This window comes from Centrocercus urophasianus, unplaced genomic scaffold (genome assembly GCF_019232065.1).
Source record: "Centrocercus urophasianus isolate 14NV4802_14NV808 unplaced genomic scaffold, USGS_Curo_1.0 seq_10, whole genome shotgun sequence".
NCBI lineage: Eukaryota > Metazoa > Chordata > Aves > Galliformes > Phasianidae > Centrocercus > Centrocercus urophasianus.
This window is the reverse complement of record NW_024884142.1, coordinates 88,946,957-88,974,451: the sequence shown is the minus strand read 5'-3', so window position 1 is coordinate 88,974,451 and position 27,495 is coordinate 88,946,957. Positions and strand designations below refer to the sequence as shown.

The 27,495-nt window shown below is 41.8% G+C and overlaps 1 long non-coding RNA gene across 10 annotated transcripts in view; it reads left to right on the top strand.

Annotated features, from left to right (window-relative positions):
* Window positions 1-27,495, top strand: part of LOC122157305 — a 302,268-nt gene that overhangs the window by 241,426 nt on the left and 33,347 nt on the right. For all 10 annotated transcript variants that reach the window (XR_006167834.1, XR_006167843.1, XR_006167852.1 and 7 more), the window contains 2 exons: window positions 22,183-22,227; window positions 26,390-26,474. This is a non-coding gene — a long non-coding RNA (uncharacterized LOC122157305). The remainder of the gene's footprint in view (window positions 1-22,182; window positions 22,228-26,389; window positions 26,475-27,495) is intronic.

The window sequence follows — 27,495 nt, the reverse complement described above, 5'->3', positions numbered from 1 at the left end:
CACCATGGCTTGGCTTTGTGCTCAAAAACAGAATCCAGAAACCTGAGCACAAAATCCAAGGAGGTTAATTAGGAACGAGGTTCAAAAATCCCTTTAGCTCCTACAAGGCAGCCTTGACTGATTTGAAAAAGGCTTCTCTTTATTCTGGTGCCTTTTCTGATTTCTGTAAGAGCAATTACATGAGATAAGAGCTCAGCTCTTCATCTCTTTTTGTTTCCTTTCAAGGCTCTGATGACAAAATCTGACCCAGACCTCCACAGCCTAGTCCTTTTTTTTCTGGAGTCTGAAAAAGGCCAAGTCTACCTCGCTAGAGACCTTAATTCCTGAGTCTCTGACCAGCCAGACAGTTTACTTCAGGGTATGATCAGATTCCAAGCCACAGTGTGAAAATGTCAAAGGTCCCTGGAAAATATGTAATTACATTTGAGATTTGGAGGAAACAATTAATGAAATGGAATTTCTTGGCCCTTTGCTCCATCGGATGATATGTAGTAGCTTGCCTGTGAGCTTAAGCCTGAGTACACGTATGGCACAAAAGAGTTTTTATCATTTTAAAACTTAATTATATAGGCTGTAATTAAGCTATATACAAAATGTCTGGTTCTTTGAAGTATATTAATTTTGGGGAAGTTCTCAAGCACCCAGTAGCTCCAGAACAATCATGAAAGAAGACAAGGCTTGAATAATGATGACAGTTGCAAGCCACAAATAATAGGAACAACCTTTCCAAAACAAAGGGCTTCACATTTTCCAAAAGTAGGAGCATTATTATTTGTGTGTATTTGCAATTTGTACATGCCTTGGAGGGACTAACCTCAACTATAGTGCTTGAAATAATTGTGGGATGACATAAATGGGCACTTTTCTATTGAGGCAATCATTTTTCTCGCAGCATGCCAGTTTTTGTTTACTATTCAACAAATGAAAACGAATAAAAGTCTAAGTCAAAAATAACCAGGACAGGGTAGTTGCATAAGATAGTGTTTTTTGTCTAAGAAAAAAAAGAGGGAGGTCTAAGTGGACATTTAGTGCATGTGTTTCTGTATTCCTTGCAGAGACTGAGCAGACCAGAGGGGCAGCGTTCTGCTGCTTATCTGTACAACACCAGCAAGAGCAGTGTAATGCAAATGACAGAAGTGTAGATCATGAATTTAGCATTGGTAATGAAAATATCTTCTTTGTTTCAGCCTTTCCTGTGTGGCCTCTACTTTAATAACAGGTTTCTGAAAACATTTTCTTTCAGGCTCAGATCTATATGCATTCAGAGATGAAGAACTGTTATTTCTTCATTTGAAGGGCTTCTGTGAGCTTTGAAATAAACACACTTCTCCCTGGACGTTTTAACTCTTTCAAATTCCCTCAGATCATTGACATGCTTTATCTGGCAACATGTGGTCCTGAGTCAGGATTTCAGCTTCTCTATCTTCTGCTGCACTCAGGTGACAGCACACTTTTGAGCACTTCTTCCTTCTTATGAACTCATTGACTCTGGTAAAATTTAAGCTGGTTTTAGTGTGTTGATGCCTCTAGGGAGCAGAGGGGAGATCTGTGCCTCTCTGAAGGAGGAATATGCACTGCAGGCAGGCATTCATTTTGCAAATAGCTATGCTGCTTGGGACAAGGCTTCTCACTCCAGTTGCTTGTTCCCACTCACCACTGGAGGTTTCCAATTTCATGAATCTGCTAGTAGAAGAAATGAGTTGTGTTTTTCCTACGCTACTTCAGGTAAAATCTCTGAACTTACCTTGTTTGGCAGACAGTGTGATTTGCGAGCCCTCAGATGCCTCTTCTGGCACGAAGAGTCTTCCAAAGCATGCCCACAGTTCTTCCAGGGATTCAGTTTCTAGTCCTTAATATTCCTCCTGAAGACTTTTCTTTACTTAGTGCTCTCAATAAGGGTTGACTCAAAATAACTTGTTTTCATTTGACTTCTTCTGACACTAGTGGAAGAGTTTCCTTTAGCTGTGGTCTTTATAAATAGTTCCCACTGTAAAATCAAGAGCGAGATTCTTAGCTGAATAGGAATCTCTTTAATACTGACTGAACTCAGGTATGGAGTACAGAATTGTTCCTCTTTCCTTCTGTGTGTGAGAACCATCCATTTGCTGTTTATTCACAGCAATGTGGAAGTTAATGGCCTATTCCTGGCTTTCTTAGCCATGTTTCCTAAAGGCAAGTTATAGTCTGGGAAATTGGCTGTCAAGCCAATAAAATCATGTGGTTGCATTAGACCCCTTTACACTTAAATGGGCTTAGAAACAAAGATAAGCCTGGTTAAGTGGAAAACTCTCTGTATTTAAGTAACAGCCACTTATGTTTCTTTATTTTTCTTTCCTTCTCTCTTTTCTGAGGGAGTTCTAGGACCTGCCTCAATGAAGGAAAGCCAGATACTACCCTAACATTTGACTTGAAGCTGGAAGGGTGAGATCTTGAGGATACTTATGTGAACTCAGGTCATTTCCTTAAAACATTCATGTCCAGAGAGGAAGAATGTTCTTGAAGTGGAAACTTAAATAATCTTTCTTCATCCAAAAGCACATGTTGGACATACTCCTGTGTATTGCAAAGTCCATGTACGTTTAGCTCTATTAAAACAAGCAAGTCCATGGTACCACACTGGAAGTTTATTGTACATTAAGAGTCACATCAGGGCAGCTGTCTGCATGTGATCTGAGTAGGAATGTACTTTATGTTTCCAATTACAGACAATGAGCAATTAATGTGCTGAAATGGAATGAAAGGGAGGGACTATTTACAAAACCCCTGCTTCTTTCTCTCCCTATAACCCATAAATCACTTTGAAAAAGAATGACGAACAATTCAAAAATTGCTCATAAGCTGGACAAAATTGATAATAGTGGGTCTGTGCATTGCAACAAACCTCTCGTTTTCATAGTAGCAAGCAGGAATTCTCAGAGCCAGGTCCATGTCCACCAGCGGCATCCCGCAGTGTGTCTCGGGCTGCAGCAAATAATCCAGTCTTTTAAGGTGAGTGTACGAAATCCAAACCTTTCTAGCTCCCCTCCTAATTGGATTTATGAAACTTTGGTTCCAGTGGGGGAGGCTCAGAAAGGGACAAATGGAAGGAAAGAGCTCTTTTTGGTGTGTTTTTAATTGCCCTCCAGTATGTTGTTACTTCCAGAGGTAAGAATTAAGCTTAAAGTCTCGCTGTGCCAGGAATGTCTAAAAACACAGTTAAGGCAGTGCTGCTGCGGTAGCTGGGACTGTCTATGGACATAAGGCAGACAAGGCTCACAGGTAAAGGCAGTCTTGTTTGTTAGGTCAGCTCCTACAGCTGGAACAGCTTTTGGGCATACAGACCTACACAGAAAAGGCCTGTGTGCCTGAAAATGTGATTATTTTTTCCAGCTGTTCTACCTGGTCTAATTAGAATTGGTAGGGAGAGTTAGATTCATTCTCTGGCAAACAGAAAGTAGAAGTAAATAATATACTTTAAGATGTTAGGAAATGTCTATTTGAACAGACCATCAGTTCTGGCCCACAGAGTTTCATTAGATGTTGTACCAGTGCATTTGGCTATGGCATATTAACCAGAGATACTAACCTTGATCTTGCTTCACGTCTCAGGGATCAAGGCAATGAAGCCAGGGCTGTCGGCTGTCTGCTCGCATTGCTAGATACCCTTGCCTTCATCTGAAGGGATCTGGTCTTGCTTTTACACACTGCTTCCCATTCATCCAATGACAAGCATTAGTATATGGCACTTAGTAAATGAGAACTAAGCCCATGAAGAGCATGCTAATTTCTCGTGCTTTCTTAATTTTCAGTTGTGTTTATCGTCCTCCTTGTATTGTTTATTGAATGGCATTGGTGAACTTGTGACTTTGCAGATACTTGGTCTGAATGTAGAGCTAACTTGGATAAAAACATTCTAATCACTAATTCTAGTGATTAGAAAGAAGAAACCAATTCTATAGACTTTACAGCAGATCATTTCATTCAGGTATTTTTGTTAAGGATTTTGGACAACAGATCCATGTTGGTAATTCCATCAAGCAAAAAGCTATAGTTGATTAGATGTGAGATGGCAGCTTGTGTGCAGGTGTATAGGAGCTGTTAAGTCATGGCCTGAACCACTGATTGAGCACCTGGGGAAAGGACCCCCTCAGCCTTGGGAGCACAGGTGAAGGCAATTCAGCTGTGTGAGCAGAAGGGGTGGAGCCTGGCTGCACCTCTCCTGATCCTGTTTAAGGGCTGACTGCCAGCGGGGAAGGATCTTTCTCTTTTGGAGTTTTTTACTGTGAGCCTAGGATATGGGTGAGCATTTCATTTTTGATTGTTTCTTTCCTCCATGATAATCCTTCTAACTGTGAAACGCTATCCTAACCACTCCGCTTTTCATTGCAACAGTCCAAAGTGGTTGAGATCTTTTTCAAAGTAAATGTGCTGTGGTTGGAAATTGTTGATGTGTCAAATCTGAAATGCCTTAAAGAAAGGGTCAGTTTAAATCAATTTTTTGTCTGAACAGAAAACAAGGTAGGAAAACTCAAAATTGTCAAAGCAAGATTTGGAATATTTTTCAGTAAAAAGCTTATAGCTTTCCCATCTAAAACAACATACTGTATAGAAGCATACTCTTACTATAGTAGAAATATTGGAAAATGTTATATGTCCAAATCCTAATGACACATTACAGAAATTAAACATTTCAGTTATTCTTGATTATTTTCTAATCTTTCACAGCCCACAGAATTGCTAAGATTTTCATCAGCATTCATGATGGGATGTATTTTCAGTGCATTAAACATGAGGTCTGATTCTCAATGTATTTCAGTCTTCTTGTGATGTTATTTGTTTAAATCCAGAATGTAATGTTTCTTCAAAGCTGGCAACATCAGAAGCTTCTGACTTGTAGACTTTGTTTTGAGTGCAGTCTGGCAGCTGGAAAGAGTCTTTGTCCCATCCTGGGGGGGGTAAGCCTGTTGATTTTAAGCCTGCAGTTCTTGCAAGGGCAGTGCTTCAGAATCCCTTTCTGATGCCAGGTAGGATGAGGTGTAGATCGTTTCTCCTATGGCCAAGGAGCTATAGTTGCAAGTAGAAACCATCACACCACAACCTTTTCCTTTTCTGCTATGTAGACACTAAACCTGTGACACGTGGTTGTCATCCGAACTGCCAGTGAGCATCCTCAGTGTCCTAACCAGGAAACAGATCTCTTTCCTGTGGCTAATGTCATTCATGTGAGAAATAAAAATTTGAGAAAAATATAGGTTTGAAGCACTCCACTTGGCTGACAGCTGGAAGCTGAAGTCAGCCAGTGTGAGGAAGAGGCACCAAATGGCTTCAGGCACTGCATCCCGCTGCAGCATGGAATGTGGAGAGGAGGAGAACCATCCTGTCCACTTATCAGGATCTGGGGAGATACATGAGGGCCCTCTTCTGTGCCCTCAGAACAGCAATGTGACCTCAATGAGATGCTGTTCCGTACAGAGAGGAAGTGAAATACAGCTGCAAAGGCAGGCCTCCGCTCTGTTGCGTTCTATACCTGATCAGGTAGCATAAGTGAACCTGGTTGCTAGGAGGAACTGTTTGGGCTTTGCCTGCTGAGCCAGGCTTTCACCTGGGTAATGCACACCAAACTTAGGTTTGGAGGCTCCTCTTTGCAATGTCTTCTCCAAATCTAGATTGCCAGAGAAGGGATGGTTTTGTTCCACTGATAATTTGGTAATCAACAGCTCTTCTGAACTGAAAAAAATAAAGGTTTAGTAAAGAGTTTTGGGGGTTTGATTTTTTGTTTGTTTGTTTGTTTCTTTGCTTGCTTTTCTAATTCAAAATTTAGCTTGGATAGGTATTTAGTGGTCGTCTTAAGGAAAAATTCTCTGTTAAAGTACCTCAGAAATGCTGATTTACGGTAATCAGTTACTCAAGTTTAATAGCTAGAAATGGTTTCAATATTACAATTTTGATTTAAGTAATAAACCCATATGTTAGTGGGATAGCATCATAAGGAGATAATTCGGTGCAGGGAACTGTTACTTTGTTTTGGAATTCGATTAAGTCGTAAATAAATACTGCTTTGTCTTAGAAAATCGTTCTCATCCAAACAGCCTCTTAAGACATTTTCCACCTGTTAAAGGACATGTAGTATTGGGAGTCTTTCATAACAGTGGAAACTGGCTCAAACTTTCAACGGGTTTGTAGAAAATAAACCAGCGTTGATTTATGAGTTGAACTATGACAGGGAACATGTAAGCAAATAAAAACAATGAACTGAGAAAAAAGCAAATATACTGTTGATTTGGCACCGCATGAATCATGCAGGCAAATCTGAGAGAAATAGGAGGAACGAGCTTCAGAGTGATGGATTGGGAAAGGGGATCTGATCCCTGGGTAATGAAATGTGAGGGGGTCTTGCCTTATGCTATTGACCTAGAGCTAGCCTGGAGGAAAGTGATTCCTTCTGACTATACAGTGTTAGTTAAAACAATCCCATGGGCTCAAATATCAGCTATTAAAATAAATTCAGGAGACAGAGGAAGCAATGTTTATAAGTTGGAAGTTTGAGCTGCTTTTTAAACAATTGTGGATCTACAGATTCTGAACTGGAAACATGATATGGCGGGAAGAGGGCAAGAGGAAATGACAAGAGGGTAAACTGGGGGTGAGGTGGTAGGAAGCATGGAACTAGGAGGAAAAGTTGCCTTTTTAGAGGTGGAGGGGCGAGGAGGCATTCCTGCAGGACGAGGCAGAGAAGCTCTACACATTCTCATTTCACCTTTCTCCTTCGTAAGAACCATCACATGAGGACACCACAAAGACTCAAGCTGCTCCAAAGATAACATGAGCGTACAGCGCATCTGGATGTGTTTGGGTTTTGAACCATGATTATGAGTTGGTTGCTATTTTCCAACAGAATCTTTTTCATCCAGAAATTATTTGCGCTGAAGCTCAGGTATTCTATGGAAAGTGCATGTGGCTTTGTCTGGAGAGGAAAAATAAACTTTAATCAGTAATAAAAACAAGAATGTCAATGTCATAACAGAAACCTTTCAATTTAATTGCTGCAACAGCACCAGCAAAAGAAATCTTTAACAGTAAAAATCTATTAGCTGACCACTGAGCAATTTTGGTTTTGGAACAAGCGCATTTTTGTAATTGTGGCATTTCTCTTTATGATCATTTGAGTTTCTGTGCTGCTCCATTTTGGAAAACTGAAACTCTGATTTGGGTAGAAGCGTGACCCATGCGTACAGTGATGCTCTTGAAACGAATTCTCTTCTCTGGCATTACTCTGTTGCATGATATCCAAGCAAGTTGCTTTTCTGCCTTGCTTGGTATCTTCTGGCCTGGAAGCTGATTAAAGCGGGGATCTCTCTTCTGCTGACCAAATGCTCTTAAGCAATACTGATCTCCCTTTGGTCTGTAACTACTTTGCATGTCTACATATGTGTATGGGTATATATATGTGTGTGCATTACATAAAAATACAAAAATGCAGGTAGGAAGCTCTTCTGTTGGTTCTCTAACAGGTGGATTTGATTGTTGTCCTTGGAGCAACAGAACTTTCTCATTCTTGATGCTAGAGGTATTCTGGGATTTTTTCCAAATGATCTCTCACTATTTAAGATGTCATCCATGTCTGATAATGACACACAAGCAAATCCTCATCTGTTTGTATGCACATCTCTAGCACTTGTACTTAATATTTCCACACAGTAGCTTCAATGAGACTCTCATCATCTGCTCTGCAATTTATGAGCAGGATTCGTCCTTGGAATTTCCCAGCTAGCTGGATGAAAGACAGGCTCAGAGACTCTTGTATGAGATTCTTCCAAAAAAAAGTGAAAGGCAATGAAATCTGAGCTCTGGCTTTCAGAAACAGCTTGACAAGTCAATTGCCCTGTAAGTAGTTGACAACAGTGACCCTGATAGTAGAAATGGTCCGTTTCCTGTTTTAATTTATCACCCCATGATTCTGAGTAGCTGCTCAATAGCACAATCTTCAGATTCTGATATAGCATCAATCCAAAATGGGATGGTTTGTGAAGGGGAAGTTTACAGTCCTAAAAAAAAAAAAAAAAGCCCCAACAGTGTGTAGAGCTGAATCTGTTATATGTGAAGTCTCATGTTTTAAAATTCCTTGCAAAATATTGGATGGCTGAGCTCCAAGGATGCCAGAAGGACAGAGGGTATTTTGGAGTTTGCCTTATGCTCTCAGATTAGAAGCCTCTACTCCTTATGTAGCTGGAAAGCGCACTGCTCCTGAGAGTCCTTTGAATCAGCCCAGCCTAGCTCGCTCAACTGACTGTAATGGAAGCCTGAGCTCTTAATATAGGCATTGAAATTAGATGTTTTGAGTTAGATAAGTGAATACCCCCCGGTGCAATGCATCCTGATTTATACAGGAAGTCTGTGGCAGAGGCAAGAATTGAACCCAGCTTTCCTGTGACCATCTTTTTATTCCCAAGCTTCCAGTTGAACTATAATCCATCTTGAACCACTTACTAGAAGTAGTTCCCTAAAAATAAATTGAAAGTCTAAGTGATCAGGAAGTTTACCTAAACTTTAGAGGCAGGTTAATATGAAGAGTACTTTGGATTGACTCGTTGACTTGGCTCTTCTCACAGATTGCAGAGTAATATGGGCACTCTCCTCAGAATTACCTCATTACTCTGTTCCTGGAGGTCAGTTGTTCCTGTGAGGTACGTTCTTCTGCATTTCACCCATCTGGCCTCATGAAAATCAGGCACCAGTGCGATTTGGGCAAATGATTAAAGAGGGAAGAAGATCTCAGGTGTGAGAGGTGTACTTTGTGGAAAATACCTAAATGCTACTTATCTGAATGGCATAGCAAGCTCAGATGTCATTCTTCTGCATCTGTGGGAGAGGTTCACAGCCCTTGCATGGCAGCTGGTGGGAGAAGCCTCCTGATAGTCAGCAGGAGAATGGTGTTTCTCACCAAGCACTTGTGGACAGAGGGGAGGTTTGCGGCCTTGTGGTATCTTCTGACAGTGCTGAGGAGGGACCGATTTCCAGACTGGCTTTTTGTGCTGGTTGTGCTACCCGTAAGGGCTTTGTTTGCCTGGGGAAGTCAGCCCATATCAAATGTCTAATAAATCTGAGAAGTAATTTGGCTTCTCATACTTGAGTTGTTTTACTCTTCTGAGTGCAATATGTGTGCTACTAACAAAGATTAAACTGTTTAACACGGTGATAAGGCAATATTTAGCTACATCATTAAGTTGCTATAAATTTTCACCTTTTTTGTTGTTGATATTAAACTTAGCTTTGTGCAGACTGAGAGCAAATGCTGAGAGGTGTACATTAACAGCAGAACAGCCTGGTTTGTTTTGGAAGGTGCCGGAGTCACAAACATGTTGCTGCTGGTCCCAAGACCTGGTTGAAGGTACTCAGATCTCCCACGCAGCCGTGGTATGAGCCTACTGCTGTTCCTGGGACCAGTGCTCAGTTAGGACTTTGAGCATCAGGAAGCCCAGGGATCTGGTAGAAATCCTGATGGTTACCAAAGGTCTGCTGGTTGTCAAATAGGTGGAAATTGGGGCTATGCCATTGTTGTGTGCTGGTTGGCTTTGGCATGTGGTTCCTGCTGTGGCCCACTGATGGGATGCAGAGGGAGAGCTGCAGCACTGGCTTCGGGCAAAGAAAGTTGCAGTAACCTGTGTTCTTGGCAAGTATCCATGAGTCTTGGTGGTCTTCTGTGTTTGCCTCCATGTAGCAAACAATGTTGTTATAATGTGTATTTTATTTAGATGTTATTCACCTACATAGGTTCATGCTTGTGTGCACACGTGTGAGTGCAACATATTAAGAGTGATTGAATGCAAAATATACGAAAGAGTTTAAACTCTAGTGAGGACATTGATTTCACTGCATTGAATGTTTTTTTAATCTGGAAGGGAATTGCAGATATTAGATACGTGGGAGGAAATGATCACTTGTGCATCATCCAGAAGCTGTCCTTTTTAACAGGAAGATTCATAAATCAACTCTGTTGGTCTAAGTATATAAAGCCAAACATTGCTTAAAAACTGTTGGAAAACAGCAAAGGGGCTTTTTTTTCATCCTAATGAAATCTGCATGGGAATGTTCACATTAGGCAAATGCCTGCTATCTTTACAAGAAGAGCTAAATCCCTGCTGGGGACTTCATAGACCAGTAAACCTGTAGATGCAGATAAGCTCTCACCAAAGTGTGACGCAGAGCCTGTTTCTTACATATAGAAATCAAAGTGGCCTTGTGTTTAGAGATGCTGTATGTTGCCTTCCAAGGCAAATTGTGAGCGTGGAGCATGAAAGTGGGAGTTTTGTACTGTATTCAGCAATGCACGATGAATCCAACCCCAATAAAATAAAAGCCTCACTCAGTAGCATGGGACACCTGCCAACCAGGAAACCTCTGAATTTGAATAAAAATAATGCCATTCAGCAGTGTCTGTCTGGCTGTGGTCCTCTGTAGAGTAAGTCTTGCTATCACCTCCAGAAAGCAGAGTGTGTTAATATATGCCTATTGCCTGGTTTTCCATAACACTCTATGGTGCCACACCTTCAGGGCAGGATTGCAATCCTTAGATATCCAAAAGACAACAAAAGCATTATCACTGGGATGTATGTAGGTATGTTGATAAAGAAGCAGGCAGCTGACAGCATCTGTGTTTCTAATCAAAGGCTTCTTGGAGAATATCCCCTGTACCTGGCAAATGACTGCACAGTTCAAGTGTGTGGGCAGCCTGCAGGAAAATCTGTGTGAAAGAAAGATGGGGATGTGGGCTCGGCGGAAGAACAGAATGGGTAAAAAAAAAAAAAGCATGAGGGCACTGATGTGAACTCACGCTATGGGAGCTCTCCAGAGACAAAATCCTCTTTCTAATCTTGGGCTTCCTCAGGAGATGTATATGTATATGTCTGTGGGAATGCACATGCATAGGTACATGCACAAAACCACACATGCATAAAAAAGAAAATAAAGCACCCACAGTACTTACTAGCCCTTCAGCTAAGAGCTGCACACAGCTCTGTTCTAAGGCTTAAACCTGCCAATGATAAATGTGCTGTTATTCTGGCTGCAGATTTTTATTTCTGGGGATATCGATTGAATTCTTATTATGAAAGCAGAAAATTGGAGTTACATCTGGCGACTGACGCATGTGACAGTATCACTGCGAGGAATTCCAGTTTCCTGAAGCTTTTCAATTAACTTGGTGCACTTTTCCTCAGGTGCTGCACGCTGGGTTTTTCAGTGTGTGCCTGCTTCCAAGTTGTAAATCAATGAGGAGGTTATTGTACTTTCGTAGGAGCACTTGTGCCAGTAAAATGAAACAGCAAATAATAAACCCCAAGGAGATTTATATAGCCTGAGTTGATGAAACGATTACTTTCTCATTCCTAGGCTCTCTCAGAGAGGTGGGTTAAAAATAACTGAAAATTTACAAGAGACTAAAGCCAAATCTGAAAAGTACAACCTCAGCAACTTATTGGGCTTGGCCTAGCGAGTGCCAGATTTACTATTTGCAATTTCTTCAACTTGTTCGGTCATTTTTATTATTTTTTTTATTTTTTTTTCAACTGCCCCCTCCCCAAGTTGATGACAAGCCTTGGCAAAAACATCTGTGCAAATAAAGCAGGGGAAAGAACGAAGGAACTTGGCAAAGAGCCCTGCGTGTCTGCTATGGCAAAAATGTATGATAAAAGCATCTTTTCCCTCAATAGCCCAAAGTCTCCAGGGGTCACTTCTCATATGCTAGATGAAGAGCCAGTGAGGGTTACAGTTGCTGGGGACCGTAGCTGGGTACAGCTGTCTCCCCAGTGCGAGTAAAGTTTCAGGTATGGCTGAGAAACATCCATGGCACTTTCTGGGGTAAGCTAGGAGCCCGAACCTAGATAGAGTGGTAACACCAACCCCAGGACTCCAGTCCCTGTTCACAGCACTGCTTACTACTTGTGCACAGTGGCTTTTTTCTTGCTGCGCAGATCCGAGAGCAGGGATTGACCCTACTCCCATCTCAGGGAACCTCAGGGTCTCTGCAGAGCGCTCCCAGTGCTGTGGTCAGAGCTTGACCAGAAGCATGGAGCAGTGGCTGTTTTGACAGCTGAGCTGGAGCCGCAGAGCCTTGCTGCAGCAAGGACTTGACATGATCAGAATGTGTAAGGATTTACTGGGGCACTTGTGCCCCAACAACAGGAGTGAACAGCAATCAGCCAGCAGATGCCAAGGTATCAGCAAAGTGCTTGTAATCAACATGCCTATGCCCAGGCCAGGGCAGAGAGGGGTGAATAGTGACTTGGGCGCAATGGGGAGCACTGACTGCGTTGCTCTGAAGGACACGTGTTGTTTTTATCCCTACCTGATACTTTGGCTTGATAAATGCTCTGCTGACAGAATTAGGATTAAGCTGACAGCACTTCTCATTCAAGCACATGGGGAGTTCCCAGGTTCAGCTGGAGCTGGGGCACTTGGGGTCAGAAAACAACATGGTGGCCATATCCTTCTGTCACCGCTGGTGATGTCAAAGCAGTGATGAAATACAGAATTCCCCTTGTGTTATGTTCTGCTAGTTCTCATGAGCAAACCTAGCAAAACCTCTTGCACAACAAAGATGCCTTCATGTTCTGATGCCCCTGTTTGAGCTTCTTGGGTGCCTGAGAACAACTCACACCTGACTCACTTCTGTGCACACCAGGGTCCCACACACCTGGGGAACAAGCAAAGGCAGTTGCCCCTGCACAACCCCTCCAAGGCCACCTCACCCTCTGCCTACTGCCGAGACTTCCTATGGTGAACGGCAACATGCTGCAAAGCTGTGCTTCAGGGAACAGCCCCTTCAACAGTGGGTTGTTTTCCTCCTTTTCATCTTCTCCTGAATCATGGGCAGGTGAACAGTGTATTCCAGGTTGGTATGCGCACTGCTGGTGAAAAAAGCTTTCACCCATGTTTTTCTGTATGAGTGTTATCAAGTTCACTGAAAAGACAGGTGGTAAATATAGGGATTGGTTTGTTTGCCCATCACAGAGATATTTTTGTCATAAATCGGGATGATCAAAGGAACATAAAGGTGGAACATAAAGATTTTAGTTCTTCCAATTGAAATCTCTTCTGTCACTTCAATGCAGATAGCTCTATAGGCATGTTTGTTTTTTAGAAAATCCTTGTTGTTATTTACTGATAGCAGTGTCAAGGCATGGCTTTCAGCTGGCCCTGTGACTTCCCCCAGGCCTGAGGGTGTTCCCCAGCAGTCACCAGCCCACATCTATCAGTGCTGCAGATCTTCAGCTTGAAGATGGTGGCTAAGATAAATGACGATATGCACTTTAATGGACCAATTACTCTCTGAAGGTTTGCATGTGATTCTTATTTTCTACGTTATATAAAAGCTAAGGGTGGGATTTTCAAAACCACCCCTTGCTGGCCTAATTCCGCTCCCAATGAAGTCAGTGGGGTTTACTTACCCTTGACTGTAATAGAAGCAGAGTTAAACCAGCGCTGAGTGCTTATGAAAACCACATCCTAAATACACTTCCAGACCTTACCCATATTTTTGCTTTCATGGTACAAAATTTGTTTTCATCATATTATATGTGCTGGAATGCTGATGTCTAAGGGAAGCTACTAGGGATTGAGTTTGATATTAAATGTGTCTGGGCTTGGCTTTGTGGGTCACAGCTAAAGTGTTCCTGTAAGCGTAACGCAGAGGCTCATCACACGAATAACACCAGCAGTGTCAGGAGAAGTCATTGCTGCTAAGGCCCGGGCTTGTCCCAAATACTCAGAGCTTAGGGAAGACACAGGAGGAAGTACCTCATCATCCAGGCAGACACATCAGGCAAGGACCAGACTTGGTCCTTGTATGCCTTGTATGTACCCACGTCCTTGCTCCTGGAAGCAGCTGGGAGGAGAGTCTGCTGGGAGCATTTCTGAGTGAACTATACTAAAATGGTTCTGCTCATGGAAGTCAGTGTTCCCCAGTCATCCCCTTAATATCGCTATAGCACATCACCCATCAGGCTAACTGGCAAAATTCTGGATTTTGTGCTCAAATATGAGGGTTGTTCCAAAAGTAATGCATCCCATTTTATGATGTTGTCCCCTGATGTCAGAGGCAGGTGTTGATGGTATTTCAGGAGAGATTGAGCCTTCTCACCAATATCCTGTCACATTTTGTTGCTGTGTGACAGATGGCAGCAGAGGGGCAGCCTGGCGCAATTGCATTTGACATGAAAATGCATATGGAGAAAAGGGGGGGGAATTGAATTCCTCCATGTGGAAAAAAAATGTGCCCACTGACATTGCTGAATGCTTATGGAGACCAAAGAGTGGATGTCACACAGTGAGGTGGTGGGTGGTGCATTTCAGCAGTGGTGACAGTGACAGTGGGCCACCTCCACTTGTGCAGATTGTTACGAGTGCAGCATGCAAACTCTTGTTCATCACTAGTGAAAATGCATAGCTAACGGTGATGACTGTGTTCAAAAATAGTGTTTTGTAGCTGAGAAGTATCTCTGTCAAATACTGCTACTGCACTCCTTTATCTGTTGTAGTTTCCATGGAAATAAATAGAGGCATTACTTCTGGGATGACTCTTGTAAAACAGGAAGTAACCTTGGGGCAGAAGAGGTGGCTGTGCCAGGGGATTTGCTGTGCTCAGCAGCAGACAGTTTGTGACCGGTACTATCCCAAAAATCTGTCATTTCAGAATTTTGTCAGCAATCTGATGGAGGCTGCAATAGCTCCACCAGTGGAAAGTCAGTGGAGGAAAGAGCTCCACCCAACCTTCATACCCAGAGGTGAAACCAGTTGGAAAGAGCTGCAATCTCTTTCAGTGTGGCCAAGAGAATCATTTTGTGTTCCCTGCTGGACTGAGCTTGGCTCGTAGCTGATTGTTGCTGTCTATTCAAATCTCCCAAAAGGCCCTTGTGTTTTCTTGGTAATAAATGTCCCACAAATGTTCTGAATTTCTGCACTCATTAGGGCTTAGGGAGGTGATTTGTCAGGACGAAAAACGTCTTCTACAGTAAAGCAGCAGCTGTATGCAAAGGGTGAGGAGACATTTGTTGCCATGAGTTGAGTCTCCTGTCAGCAACCATGCCTCTCACCAGTCCTAGTAAATGTTTTATTGATTTAATATTAAATTAACTGCCCGGGCATAAGGAGTGCATTATTTTTAATGACATTCTGATATTAAGGACTGCAGTTTGCTAGAATGCACCTGTAAAATTAGTATCCCCTAGTATTCTACAGGAGCCATAAAACGTAATGCTCTTTGTGTGCAGCAGTCTAAAGCTTGACATGGGTAATGTTACATGGCATTCCCTTGCAGCCTCTGATAGCTACATCAATTTCTGCTAGGAAAGGAAGAGGATTGAAGTCATCTTGGAAGGCTTATTCCAAATTCATTTCTACCTTGCTGTGAAAGGAATAAACAGCACATATGATGATATGATCCTAATTTCGGAGCACTTTATCTAACCAGGCATGGTAACACATAGCTATATCTACACAGCCAGTATCTACTTGTAACAGCAAGGCACCTTCTGTAGGAGGTCAGTGTTGGAGTCAGTGATTTTCTGGTGTTTTATTTTCTCTGTTAATGAAAGAAAGGAAAAAAAAATACAATAAAAAACATGAATCCAGTCCCAGATGGACCATTCTGGAACGTGGCTTTCTTTTAGTGACAGAGAAGGAAGTATAAGAATGAAAACATTTCCTAATTTCAGAATTCATGCTACTTTTTTTTTTTTTTTTTTTAAACTGGGCTACAAAATAGGCAGAAGAAAATTTTTAGGTATCCAGAATTGTTTTATTTTTTTCAACAAAACCAAAGAAGTTCGAATAACATCACCCGGCTGTAGTTCATTCCATACTTCTGTAAATTGGACCATAAAGAATCACTGAGAGCACACAGGTCATCTCCCTCTGGCTATGGCATAGCAGCCACCACTGCCTCCCTCCCACAGCTGTTCTTAGCCTATGCTTATTCCTACAGCAGTCCATTTTGCTTGAGGAAACACATTGTGGATATATCCATGAATTAGCTTTATCTCTTTGAGTCCACAGTAATTCTAGGAAAGTCACTGGCATTCAGGAGAGCTGAAGATCATGGCTGGTGGGGGACATTTTTGGTATGGGATTTGCTATGCAGTGGAGAAGTTACTTTGGTTTTTTTCTGAGCACTTCAGCCTGTTTCTACACGGTAATCTCTTGTTTTATCTAGTTCTGCTATTAAAGGACAAAGACAGAATTTTTCTTAGGGCAATAACATGCACCTTGCTGTTCTACAATTGCCATCGGTTTCACTTAAAATTACCAGGATTGCTGTTTTGCTGTAGCAACCTTTTTCTTTTTGTTAAAGTGCATACCTAGTAAATGTTGCATTTGGTTTTATTAAGGTTGTAAAAATGCCACATTTGAGTTGTTTATATTTTTAACTCCCTCAGAAACGGTTAATTACAAAGCCAAATCTTCTTAAATGACATTCAGATGGGGATTCTAGGAAATCCCAAGATTTCTGAAGAGCTATTTCATTTTGATTTCACAGTGATGAATCACAAAGCTGAAACAACAACAAATACAGGACAGACCAGCAAGAATAAAACCATCATCTCAATACTTAAAAGTACTCAGTTATAAAACTAATAACATTAAATTGTTCATCATGTTATGGAGTGAGGTAGGGTGAAAATTTTGTATTTTTTGTCATTAAATTAAGGAGAGAAGAGCCAAGGGAGTTCTCATGTAATTAAGTTATTGAATTAATTTCAAGCAGCAACTACAGGTAGCACAGCAGTCTCAGCAGGTGGGTCATGGTTAAAATGGACACATCTGATATAATGCCTCTTCCAATTGCTTCCTCACAAAATCTCTGTAAATCTTGTTTGTAAAGACCACTGATGTTCTCTCTTCTGCTTGTTTGCTTGGGCACACTAGTGAATGAAAATCAGGTTTTATTACTCCTAAGGGAAATGTTGACAAGAAGTGGTTGTTTCCATTGTGGTTTCCACAGAAAATGCAGATTTCCTTAAAAAAGAAAGAAAATGCACTGAACTTACTACTTCCTTTTTTAACATCAAATTTTCCAGGGAAAAATAATGAAGACAACACAGAAAATTGAATCATAGTTTACAAAACATCAAACACTGTATGCAGATATTGCAGATTCAGTAGGCGTAGTTTCTGTGGAAAGTCTCAGAAGAAAAATGTTCTGTGAGAGATCCTTTGAGCTGTAATAGTTGTGACCTAATTATAAGGAATTCATCAGAAAGCTACTCAGCACCTTTCCATGGCCCTGAATCTCCGTGGGCAAAGAGAAAGCCATGTAAAGTGGATCTGTGTTAAGGCTCCTTCTGACATCAGAAGTTATTAGATACAATCATTGTGGTTGGAAAGGACCCTTCAGATAATCAACACCAACCACCACCATAACTACCAAGTCCATAAAGCCAACTTCTAAGTTTTTGTATCATAATGTCAATGTGCTCTTTCTACCTGCTTTCCCTCACGTTCATGACACAAATTTGCCACCTTTCTTTTAACATTCAGATGTGAACACTTTGCAAGAGGGCACAAGTTTTGCATTTTGTGCCATTTGCACAGACTTTGCAAAGATACAACAGTTTAGCACTAGTTCTAGCAGGTCTTTTTGTGACTAACCTGTCCATGTTGTGCTGGCTCTCAGCTCAGCTTTGAGGCTGAGGATTAGAAAATTGTACCAAAAAGATGGATGATTGTCGGTTGATGGCTTTTTAGTTGACAAATATAGATAATTCATTGCCCAGGCAACTTGAGTCGACAGAATCAAACCATACTTTTTTTCAAAGGATGTGGTGGATTTACTTATTCCTGGTTCTGTGTTTGATTTACTACCACATGATTTCATTAAATAAGAACTTCGCATGAGGATTCCTGCCAAACAACTTCAGGCAAGGCCCGTATTCCCCACAAATCCCTAAATTTGAGGGTGGTGGGTGGGGGAATCATCGTATTTTTTTAGCAGATGTCTGTGCTGCCTGTGGACTAGAGTTTGGGGTGGTTTGTTATTACCGCTCTTGCTCTAAAGCCCTTGTAAAATGATGCTTATTTTCCTCCCATTAGATAATGAATTTAAATTTTTCCATCTAGTAAAAATGATGATAACTTTAATATGTATTAATTCTCTAATTAATCACAGCATTGGAAGGAATAAAGAAGAAACCTTCAAACAGGCAGTATTTCAGGCTTGAACTGACTTCAAGTTCAGGCAGGGCTGCTTGGAGCTCTGTCTTAGCCTTGTCTAATACGAGAGCACACAGCTCATGTTTGCTGGCATTTGTAAGTAGATAGAAGTGTTTAAGAAGGTTTCTCCCCCTAATGTCTGGATAAAAAATCGATGTCCTGGTAGCTCAACTGACCAGATCACATTAAATTTTGGGGGAAGAAAATGAGAAAATGCAAAGGAGATGCCAAAGAAAACGCAAAGGGATAAGAAAAAAGTGATGTAAATTGGCCAAGAAGTCAGTTACACTTCTTGGCCCAGGTTCTGAGGTGGTATAAATCATTACCATCCAGCTTCAGTGCAGCCATTCTACTTCACAGAAGTTTTCAAATTGACCTGTTGTTGTCTTTGAGCAAAGATACCAACAGTTAAACTTACAGCCCCATAGAAATTTAGCCTGCTTTCGTATGCTGATCTTTGCCCTCAAATGCTGTCAGGAGGACTTGTCCTAGTCCTCAGCATTAGGGTGCATTAGGGGCAAGTTGAGATCTGCTGAAGGTCTAGTTTGTAAGAGAGACATGTCTGGGACTGATTTGGGTCTCCATTTCTGAGCTAGGTCCTCTGCTCCAGACTGATTTCTAGATAACACCTGGCACGGAGAGGTTTAAGGCGCTTTAGTGATCCCTGTTCACTGTAATCATCCTCCACACACTTCTGTTGTTCTGAAATGCTCCAGAGAGCCTCCAGAGACATTTTGAGAACTGTTCTTTAGTGTCTATGCCAAGTGTATCTTACCTGAACCCGGGAGGCTGGGCCAGCACGCACAGCTCTCTGACTAGGCTGGGAAGGCCACCTGCTAGCAGTTAGCTTCAGTACTTCTTTTTCTTCTTTATTCCACTGTCCTTCTCGGCCATTTCATATCTTGGCTTCAGGTGACAAATGGCACCATCGACTGACTGCCATCCAGCAACCCATGCTGTTACTCCAAAACCAATTAAGTGTTCTGTTCATTGTCTCAAGTAATTGTGATTACATCATCTCCAAGTGACATCCAGAGCGAAGAGAAAAAATGGCCAAAACAGCTTAGTGCTTTGGGCTTATTGTTTAAATGTTTAAAGACTTTGCATCTGGAAAGTATTCCATTAATTTGTGGCTAGCACCCATATATCAAATCCATGAGCTTCCAAGTAAACAGCTGTCACTGGAGCTGCCATGGAGGGAAATTGGCACTACTAGCTTGTGGTGAGTAGAGAGGGAACATTCTGGTAAGGACTAATTCAAGGAGGAAACATTAACCCAAATGTGTAAAGGACAATGAAAGAATTGTTCCTTGCAGCTCCTCAACTTTTCATCTACATTAGAGTAAGACACAATTGAGGCCTCAGACTATTATGTGTGCTCACGCACGTACGTGGATATATTTATATATCAACATAGCCAGAAAGATGGGATTGCATGCTATAACTAAATACCATAAAACAGCCTCCACATCATCCCCTCTGAGCTTTGGATTTCCTAGAATATCAAAGTTTTCCTTGTCTAGCTTTCCTCTAGCCATAGGAAGGGGTCGTTCCACTCTAGCCCTTCCCCATCACATGAACAGACTATCTGGGCATGCACAGGACATTTCTTCTGTGTGTATGCATTAAACTGATTATTTTGATACCTTAAAGTATCAAATTCACTGTGTGTATGGAGCCTGGCTGGGGAGAAGCAGGAAACTGTGGAGTGCCTGCGAAAGACAGCAAGCAGAAGCAAGCTAGAACTCATCTAGCCTGCATTCTGCTCCCAGAGGAGCACCCAAGACTCATGTTTCATTGATAAATAAAGCAGTGTGCTTCTAGGGAGGTTGAACCTGCCTGTGGGTTGATCGTGGGTCCTAACTTGAAGATAGATCCTGCAAGACAGCAACAGCTGCTGTTTATAGCACACCGTATAATGGATCAGCAGCACTGCTTCGATGTGACTGTGGCATCATAATCACTTGAATTGGATGTATTCACAAACTGATCTCGTCTCACAGCAGGCTGTTTCCCACCAGAAGCTGTTGTGGCCTGGCAGTAAGTTGGCCTTACCAAGCCTTGGGAACTAATTCAGCCTAAAATGAGATCCACAAATTAAACACAACAAGATTTGTTCTCAGCAAGTACAGTTTCCTGAGGCAGCGTCTGCTGTGTCTGTGCACACAAGACATAGATTGTGTGTGTGAGGAAGGAGACTGTCTGTGTTGGTCACCACCTGTTCTTAGGTTGCTTCACATAGCCATCCTCTGGTTGGCACTCAGCTGGGGAAAATAAATAAAAATAAAAAAATGAGGAGCCAAATTCGTGCTTTCCTCATGAAAGACATGGTAGAGCAAGGATCTGTCCAGACATTGGTGTAGTGGGGAGACGTGTAGGTGTTTGGCACAAAATTTGAGCTGCTTTGGGGCAGTCAGCAGTGTCGGTGCCGAGGGCTCAGGCTGGAGTTGTGAGTTCATGTAGAAGCCACGGTGGCTCCAAGCAGTGTGAGAATTCCTACCTGAAGCCAGGTGCAAAGCTGAAATGAGGACTCTGCTTCTGTTCTCAAATGGTGCTGTTGTTGGCAGAACCGGTTGTTGTGCAGCCTGAGGCAGGGGGGTGGGGGCCGGTTATTTTCAATTACATGTTAGATCAGTGTGTTTTCCACATTGTGCTCCAAGTACATGAAATAATTCATTAGGAGGAACTGTGCACACAGAAGGGGGACAGTAGTGATATTGCTACTTAGGTTTTCCTGAGAGGGAGGATACAGAAATATTTAGAAACACCGCAGCAAGATGCCATTGAGAAAGGGCAGCAAGAAGAGCAGTTCCCCATTCCATTTCCAGAAGGGAGGATCTGAGGCCAAGGAATGTATGGTGAGTCCACAGAAGAGATGGCCTCATTGGACACAGGGGAATCATGGATGACCTAGGATGCAAAGAAGAAAACAAAAGGAACGCACTTTCTCACTTCTGCCTGACAGATGCACTGGCATATACCGTCCTCTGGCTCTTCACTGGACTTGGGATTTACCTTCTGTTTACTAACTAGCCCAAAGTGGGTTTGAACTGGTGACCTAAAGGTGAAAGGCTCTGTACGTTATTAGAATTACTGTGAACTGCTGAATGAGTCCCCCGTGGCAGTTAATATTTGATTATGTTTCTAGAAAATGTTTAGCTTTTACAATTAGTGTCAAAGCAGTGGTAAGCCCCTCTTTGATTCCTGGGTGTAGGCTCGTGCTTTTCTTAACCTCACACATATGCTGGCATATTTACAGTAAGTGCTCAGGGGCTTGGGTTTTTTTTATTATTTTTTATTATTATTTTTGAATTAAAAATGAAAGTTCCCCAGGGAAATTATGCAATGGGAAATAGCCACTTCAATAAACTTGACTCACACATTTTATTGATTATGGTAAATTTAATTAGTCCATTTAAACGTTGCTTACATACAAAAAAATTTATCCTTCCTACATGTTTTTTCCTGTTTTTGCATCCCTCTCTTCAGAGCCCCCTCTCCCCTCCCCCCCCCCCCAAAAAAAGTGCTATAAATTATTCTTAATTTTTGGTGGAAAAATAATCAGAGCTAAGCTTATAATTCTAAATTTAAAAAGAGCAAACATACAATAAATCTCATTCAAAACATTCTCAAACAGTACTACTAATTGTTAAGTAGAAGTAATTACTACTTTAATATTCTTTTGCCTCTGTCATATATTATGCACACCTTTTTTTTTTTTTTAAAGGGAGACAATTACTTAAGTACAGAAGTTAAAAAAAAAACAACCCACAAATAGATCAAAATAGATGTTTCTCCAACTCAGTGCTTTATTAGGTGATATTATTCATATTCTTTGTACTCAATACCTAAAGACCCCAGTCTTTTTCAGAGGCCACTGTACTAGGGTCTTTAGAGGTGATGGTCCAAAGCAAAAGAGCTTCTGGTCCCTGGGTCATCCTTGGGTTTTAACCTTTTTTCTTTAAAAGAGATGTGACTGGGTTTGTTTCCTTTTTTCAGAGCTGTTGTTGCTTCTTCTGATCTCCTGAGCCACTTCCAATCCAGGTAACCATCTTTTTTTTTCATTCTTAAGCTTCCAAACAGTCTCTTCTTCCAGAGGGAATTCATTCATTCATTCCCGTCTTACTCTTTCTGAAGATGGGGATTGTTCCCACAAATAGGAATCTCTGGGACTGAGCTCAGAGCAATTCACTGTGGTTAGAAATTGGGTTGCAGCAAGGGGAATTACTGTTCTCTAATACAAAAAACTGAAAGTAATTCACAAAGTTCATCTGTCCCTCGATCCCATGAAGGGACTATTCTGAGCCAACCATGTCAGCCTGTCATACCATGACAGAGGCCTATTATGGTTTGTTCCTTCTTGAAGCTTCAAAATTCAATCTGGAATGCAGTATCTAGGGTTCTGGATGCTGATGCTGATCTGTTTTAAAAGCTGAAATAAGGCTAGGGTTTGCACAGGTTTTCATTACTTCTAGACACGTTTTTCATCTAAGTGCTTTCTCGGGGCCATCTGAGCTGGGTTTGTTTGATCTCGCAGCTAAACAAATGCACATCTAATGTAATCCAAGAAGAATTTCTCTGAAGATAGGTGCACCTCTTCAGTTAGTGAGGTGAGCCTGTGAGAAGCTGGTGAGAGCACGCAGATGCTGAAGGAGATGCAGCAGGGCTGGGGCACAGGAATCTTGGGCACTGCAAGTGAGAGGTGTCTCCTCTCTTCTCCCCTGGTTTCTTCTCCAGTTTCTCTCCTGGTGGCACATTTGGCTGCCACCACTGTTGAGCCCTGTGATCAGTCCCACATACTTCTGGATGTCCTTTCTTGGCAGAAGATGGGCTGGGAAATACTCCCCAGAGGCCTCAGTGCCCTTTCTACCTTCCCACATGACAGTATAAGTGACTCAGTGTGTCTGGAGCATCTCCCTTATGAGGAAAGGCTGAGTAACCTGGATCTGTTCAGCCTGGGGAGAAGACTGAGGGGGTATCTGATTAAAGCTTATAAATACCTAAAGAGAGGTGAGAGGCAAATGGATAAGGGTGGACTCTTCCCAGTGATGTATGGTGATAGGACCAAGAGCAATGGCCTAAAACTTGAACACAGGAAATTTTATATAAACTTATGGAAGAGCTTCTTTACAGTAAGGGTGTTGGAGCACTGGAACAAATTGCCCAGAGAGGTGGTGGAGTCTCCTTCTATGAATATATTCAAGACCCAGCTAGACACCTACCTATTTGATGTATTGTAGGGTACATGCTTTAGCAGGGATTGGACTGTGATCTTGAGGTCCCTTCCAACCCTGCAATTCTGTGGCTCTGTAATATATAGGACGTTTGTCCCATGACTTGAAAAAAAAACTACTGGATAGTCTGTATCTTGGTAGGTTTCTGATTTATTGCTTTATTTAAAAAAATAACTGGATTTAAGTACTTACATATTTCTAAACGACTTACCTTAAGAATAACCACACTTTGATGTAAACTGGCTAGGTTCCCTTGAGTTTAATGGACTTACTCCAGCTTGTACTAGATGAGGATTAGGCCCTAAGATTCATACAAGCCCACTTGTGATGACCTTGAGAAGAATTTAGGTTAAAGATGAGTTTGGAAGCAAACTGAATCATGAGCTTGACTGATTTAGTTTGTTTTGCTGGCAAGTTCTAGTTTTCTGAGAATATGACCTCGTTATAATATGTAATAATATAATATGTATATATGTAATATGTATGTACATATGTATGTACACCAAATCCTGCACTTAATGAGCCCATTGCCACAGATGTCACTCCCCATGCCATAACTTCCCAAAACACTTCAATTTCCTTCCCCAGAACTGTCACCACGCTTGCTCTGGCTGCTGTGAGGAGGGAACTTAGCCATATAGCAGATCCCAGGCTCGGCTCTCAGCCTAAATGACATGCAGAAGAATTATTTTGCAGACGGACAAACCTAGGACATGTGTTCCTGCTGGGATCGGCACTCTGCTCTCCCTTCATGGCCTCCCTAACAAGAGTGCGAGAGCTCAGACCAACAGCCAACTCCTCAACAACAAAAGCCTCCTTGTCAGTACCCAGACTTACTCAAAACAGAGCAGAGAAGGAGATTTTTTTGACAGAGCTGTGGATCACAGTCTCATAAGAACCAGCTTGTCACCTAGTGCTGTCAGCAAAGCTCTAGATGAAGTTAAAAATTCACATACTTGCTCCCTGCCTCAATTTCCAGAGCTGTGAGGATAGTAATGTCTCTCCGTGGTCCATCGGTTCTGTGAGGATTGTTAAGCCAGGAGACACGATGTGCAGCTGCCATGGTGATGGTGGTGATATAGACAGGAATATAAGCAGTGCTCAAAATGACGTATGAGCTTGAAACCCATAGCAAGAAAGAACTTCGACATTTCACTTTAGAGATTAGGAATTGCCCCAGGAAAAAAAAAAATCTTCCTTCTGTCCTAAGAATGGAGCCCAAATCTGATGTCTCTACTCCTGCTTTTCACAGTCTTGCATAATGATCTACATGAAAACTTTAGAGTAAAAAAGCCAAATGCTTCATGCTCTAAATTCTGAAGTGGAACAATTGCAGTGCTCTTGACATTTTTCATTTTCCTTTGGATGTTTTCCTTTCAAAGCAAAGTGTAGTCATAAAGGGATCTGCTGGTGGAGCTCCCTGTTTCAAAGAAATACATGTATATTCTTTATATATACCTTACATAACCACATACGGATATGGTGCTTTCATATGGCTCTTACTAAGTTTTTCCAAACATTCTTATTTACTGCTGCTTCAAAGAAGGCAGAGTCAAGTGCCCTGTGGAATCCTCACTCTCCCAACACATACAGGTCTCACGGTTGAAAGGAAGTTGCAATATTATTTCTTCCCCTGCCCTCTATTATTATTGTTATTATTATTAACAATAGCACGTGATGATCTGGTGAGGAGCCTCATACCTTCAGCTCCTGTGGGAATCACTGATGAACAATATTCTCATAAAGGTTATTTGTCCACAATGTACTAGTAGTATGGTCAGTTCTACCCACCTTCCAGCTCTTCTCCAAGTGCAGGAGAAAGGTCAGGATTGTCAGAGATGTCTAGGAGGAAAGTGTTCCTTTTGGGTAGGGGACCCTGGGGTTCCCTGCGAGCAGGCTTAGATAGAGCATGTTCTGCCATGCCTAAATCCTGGTTAGTGCTGAAGATGCACAGACACCAACGTTTCATTGCACAGTGGCATGGTTGCATTACTCTGTGAATAAATATCTCCTTTCCCTTTGTTTACAAGAACACCATGGTTTCACAGTGGGGGGAAGACTTCATTTTTCCACATCTTTCTTTTCCTTTTGATTCACTAATTTTTTATGCTCCAAGATAGGCTCACTTTTTAAGCTTTGTTTCCCTTTTTTTGGTTGATATTAGCTGCTACTGATTATTTCAAGAAAAAAAGTTTGAATGCCTTATCTAATAGATGGCATATGTGCATGGCTTTCATCACTTTGCCATCCCTCCACAAGATTTCATCACATTTGCCTGGAATTTCATCTGTAACACACACCATAGAGCTGGTCCCAAGGAAAAGAGACAGTGGCTCACTACATGACATCTTTCTCTTAAGACACCATTTCCTTCTGCATGGCCCCCACTTGCCAGATTGGCAAGATGGGTTCCCCCCTTTGCCACATATTGAGAAACATGTGGCAAACAGCTTTATTGCCAAGAGCAGCCTAGCAAGCTGGGATGGATGAAGAAGTGGTTTCCAGCTGGAATGATCCTCAATATTTTAAGTTAGACTTTCTTGGAGAATGGAAGAAGAGATTGGGTTTTGTTCCCTGCATATGTTTCACCGTAACTGGCAGTATCTCCCATGGCACAGAAGGATACCAGAAATCTGATGTAAAAGTTTCTCCTCCAGGAGATCATAATGATTTCTTAGTCATTGAAAAAGCCTAAGATGTCTTCAGAGTCTAACACTTCTTAGCAGCTAATCTGAAGCAAACCTGGAGAGGGCAACTGCGTAACCTGAGAGTTCTTACCCAGCCCTGTTGGACCACATCACAGCAGAGTTTGTGGTCAACTAACAAGTGTGTCACTGCAGAGTTCAGGCATGCCTTGAGACAAGAGTAACTACTCGTGCTCTATCTATCCTACATACTCCTTTTTTGAGCACCTCCCAGACATTACCGTGTTTATCCTCTTAGCACCTCTGTAATTATCTCTCTTGTAACAGATGGGAAACAGAAGAACATGGAGATTTTGCAATTTGAGCTGAGCCAGGCAGGAGCTCTTTGGCAGAAGAAGAGGCCTCCCGAGGGGTGAGTAATGTTCTTTTGACAATCACATTAGACTTCTGTTTGTATCTTTATGTACTTAGATACGAGCCCAGAATAAAGCGCAAAGCGTCTTACAGACAGCACTCAGTCTTTGAACGTGGCTCTTCAGGGAGCAACAGCTGGGCTCTCACTATTGTCCTTCCCAGCCTTTGTCATAATTCCCAGAGACCAAACCTGCAAAACAGTTGCATTCTATTTCACTTTGAAGAATCAGCCCATATTTATGCAAGCAGTATAAACATCTTTTTAGCTTGACATATACACAGAAAATTCAGAACAGATGCAATCTTTTTGTACGGTATTTTTCAGAATCATTTTGCACACTCTATCTTAAGCACTGTAACTGGCAGAGTGAATCAGGTGGCACTTGGCTTTAAATATATGCTTATGGTCAGCCCTGTTTCCAGTAATATCAATGGGAGCATTGCCAAGTACTAGAATATAGCACTAAACCTTAATCAGCAGCAGTGGCTGAGTGCAAGAAGTGCTGAGTGGAGATGTAGACCAACTGGACATCCTTCAGGTGAGGCACATACTTAGCTGAATGGAGGGCTCTAGGTAAAATCAAATGGAGCAGTGGAAATCAGATCAGCAAGGCTACATCTGCCTAACAAACATCCTTCCCAGCATGTGAGTCAGTGGCAGGTTAATTAGGCATAGATAGGCAGGGAGCAGCAGTTATGACAGAAGCTTTAATAGATAGGATCATTTTCAGCACAATAATATTAATTAGCAATTGCGATAGAGAACATGAGGGCAGGTGGAGCACTTTCTGTCAAGGTATTTTTATAAAGAATTAGTGTATAAACACCCATTGTAAATACATTGTTCTTGTCGGGTATAATAAATGCCTCGGCACGTACCAGCCCTTCTCACAATGGAAAGATAATTAAAGACACAATTGCACACTACTGTGTTTCTCCCAGATGCTAACTGTGTCACCAGAGAGATCTAAACAATTATGTTTGGAAAACACTGTGTGACTGTTAATAGCCATTTCCAA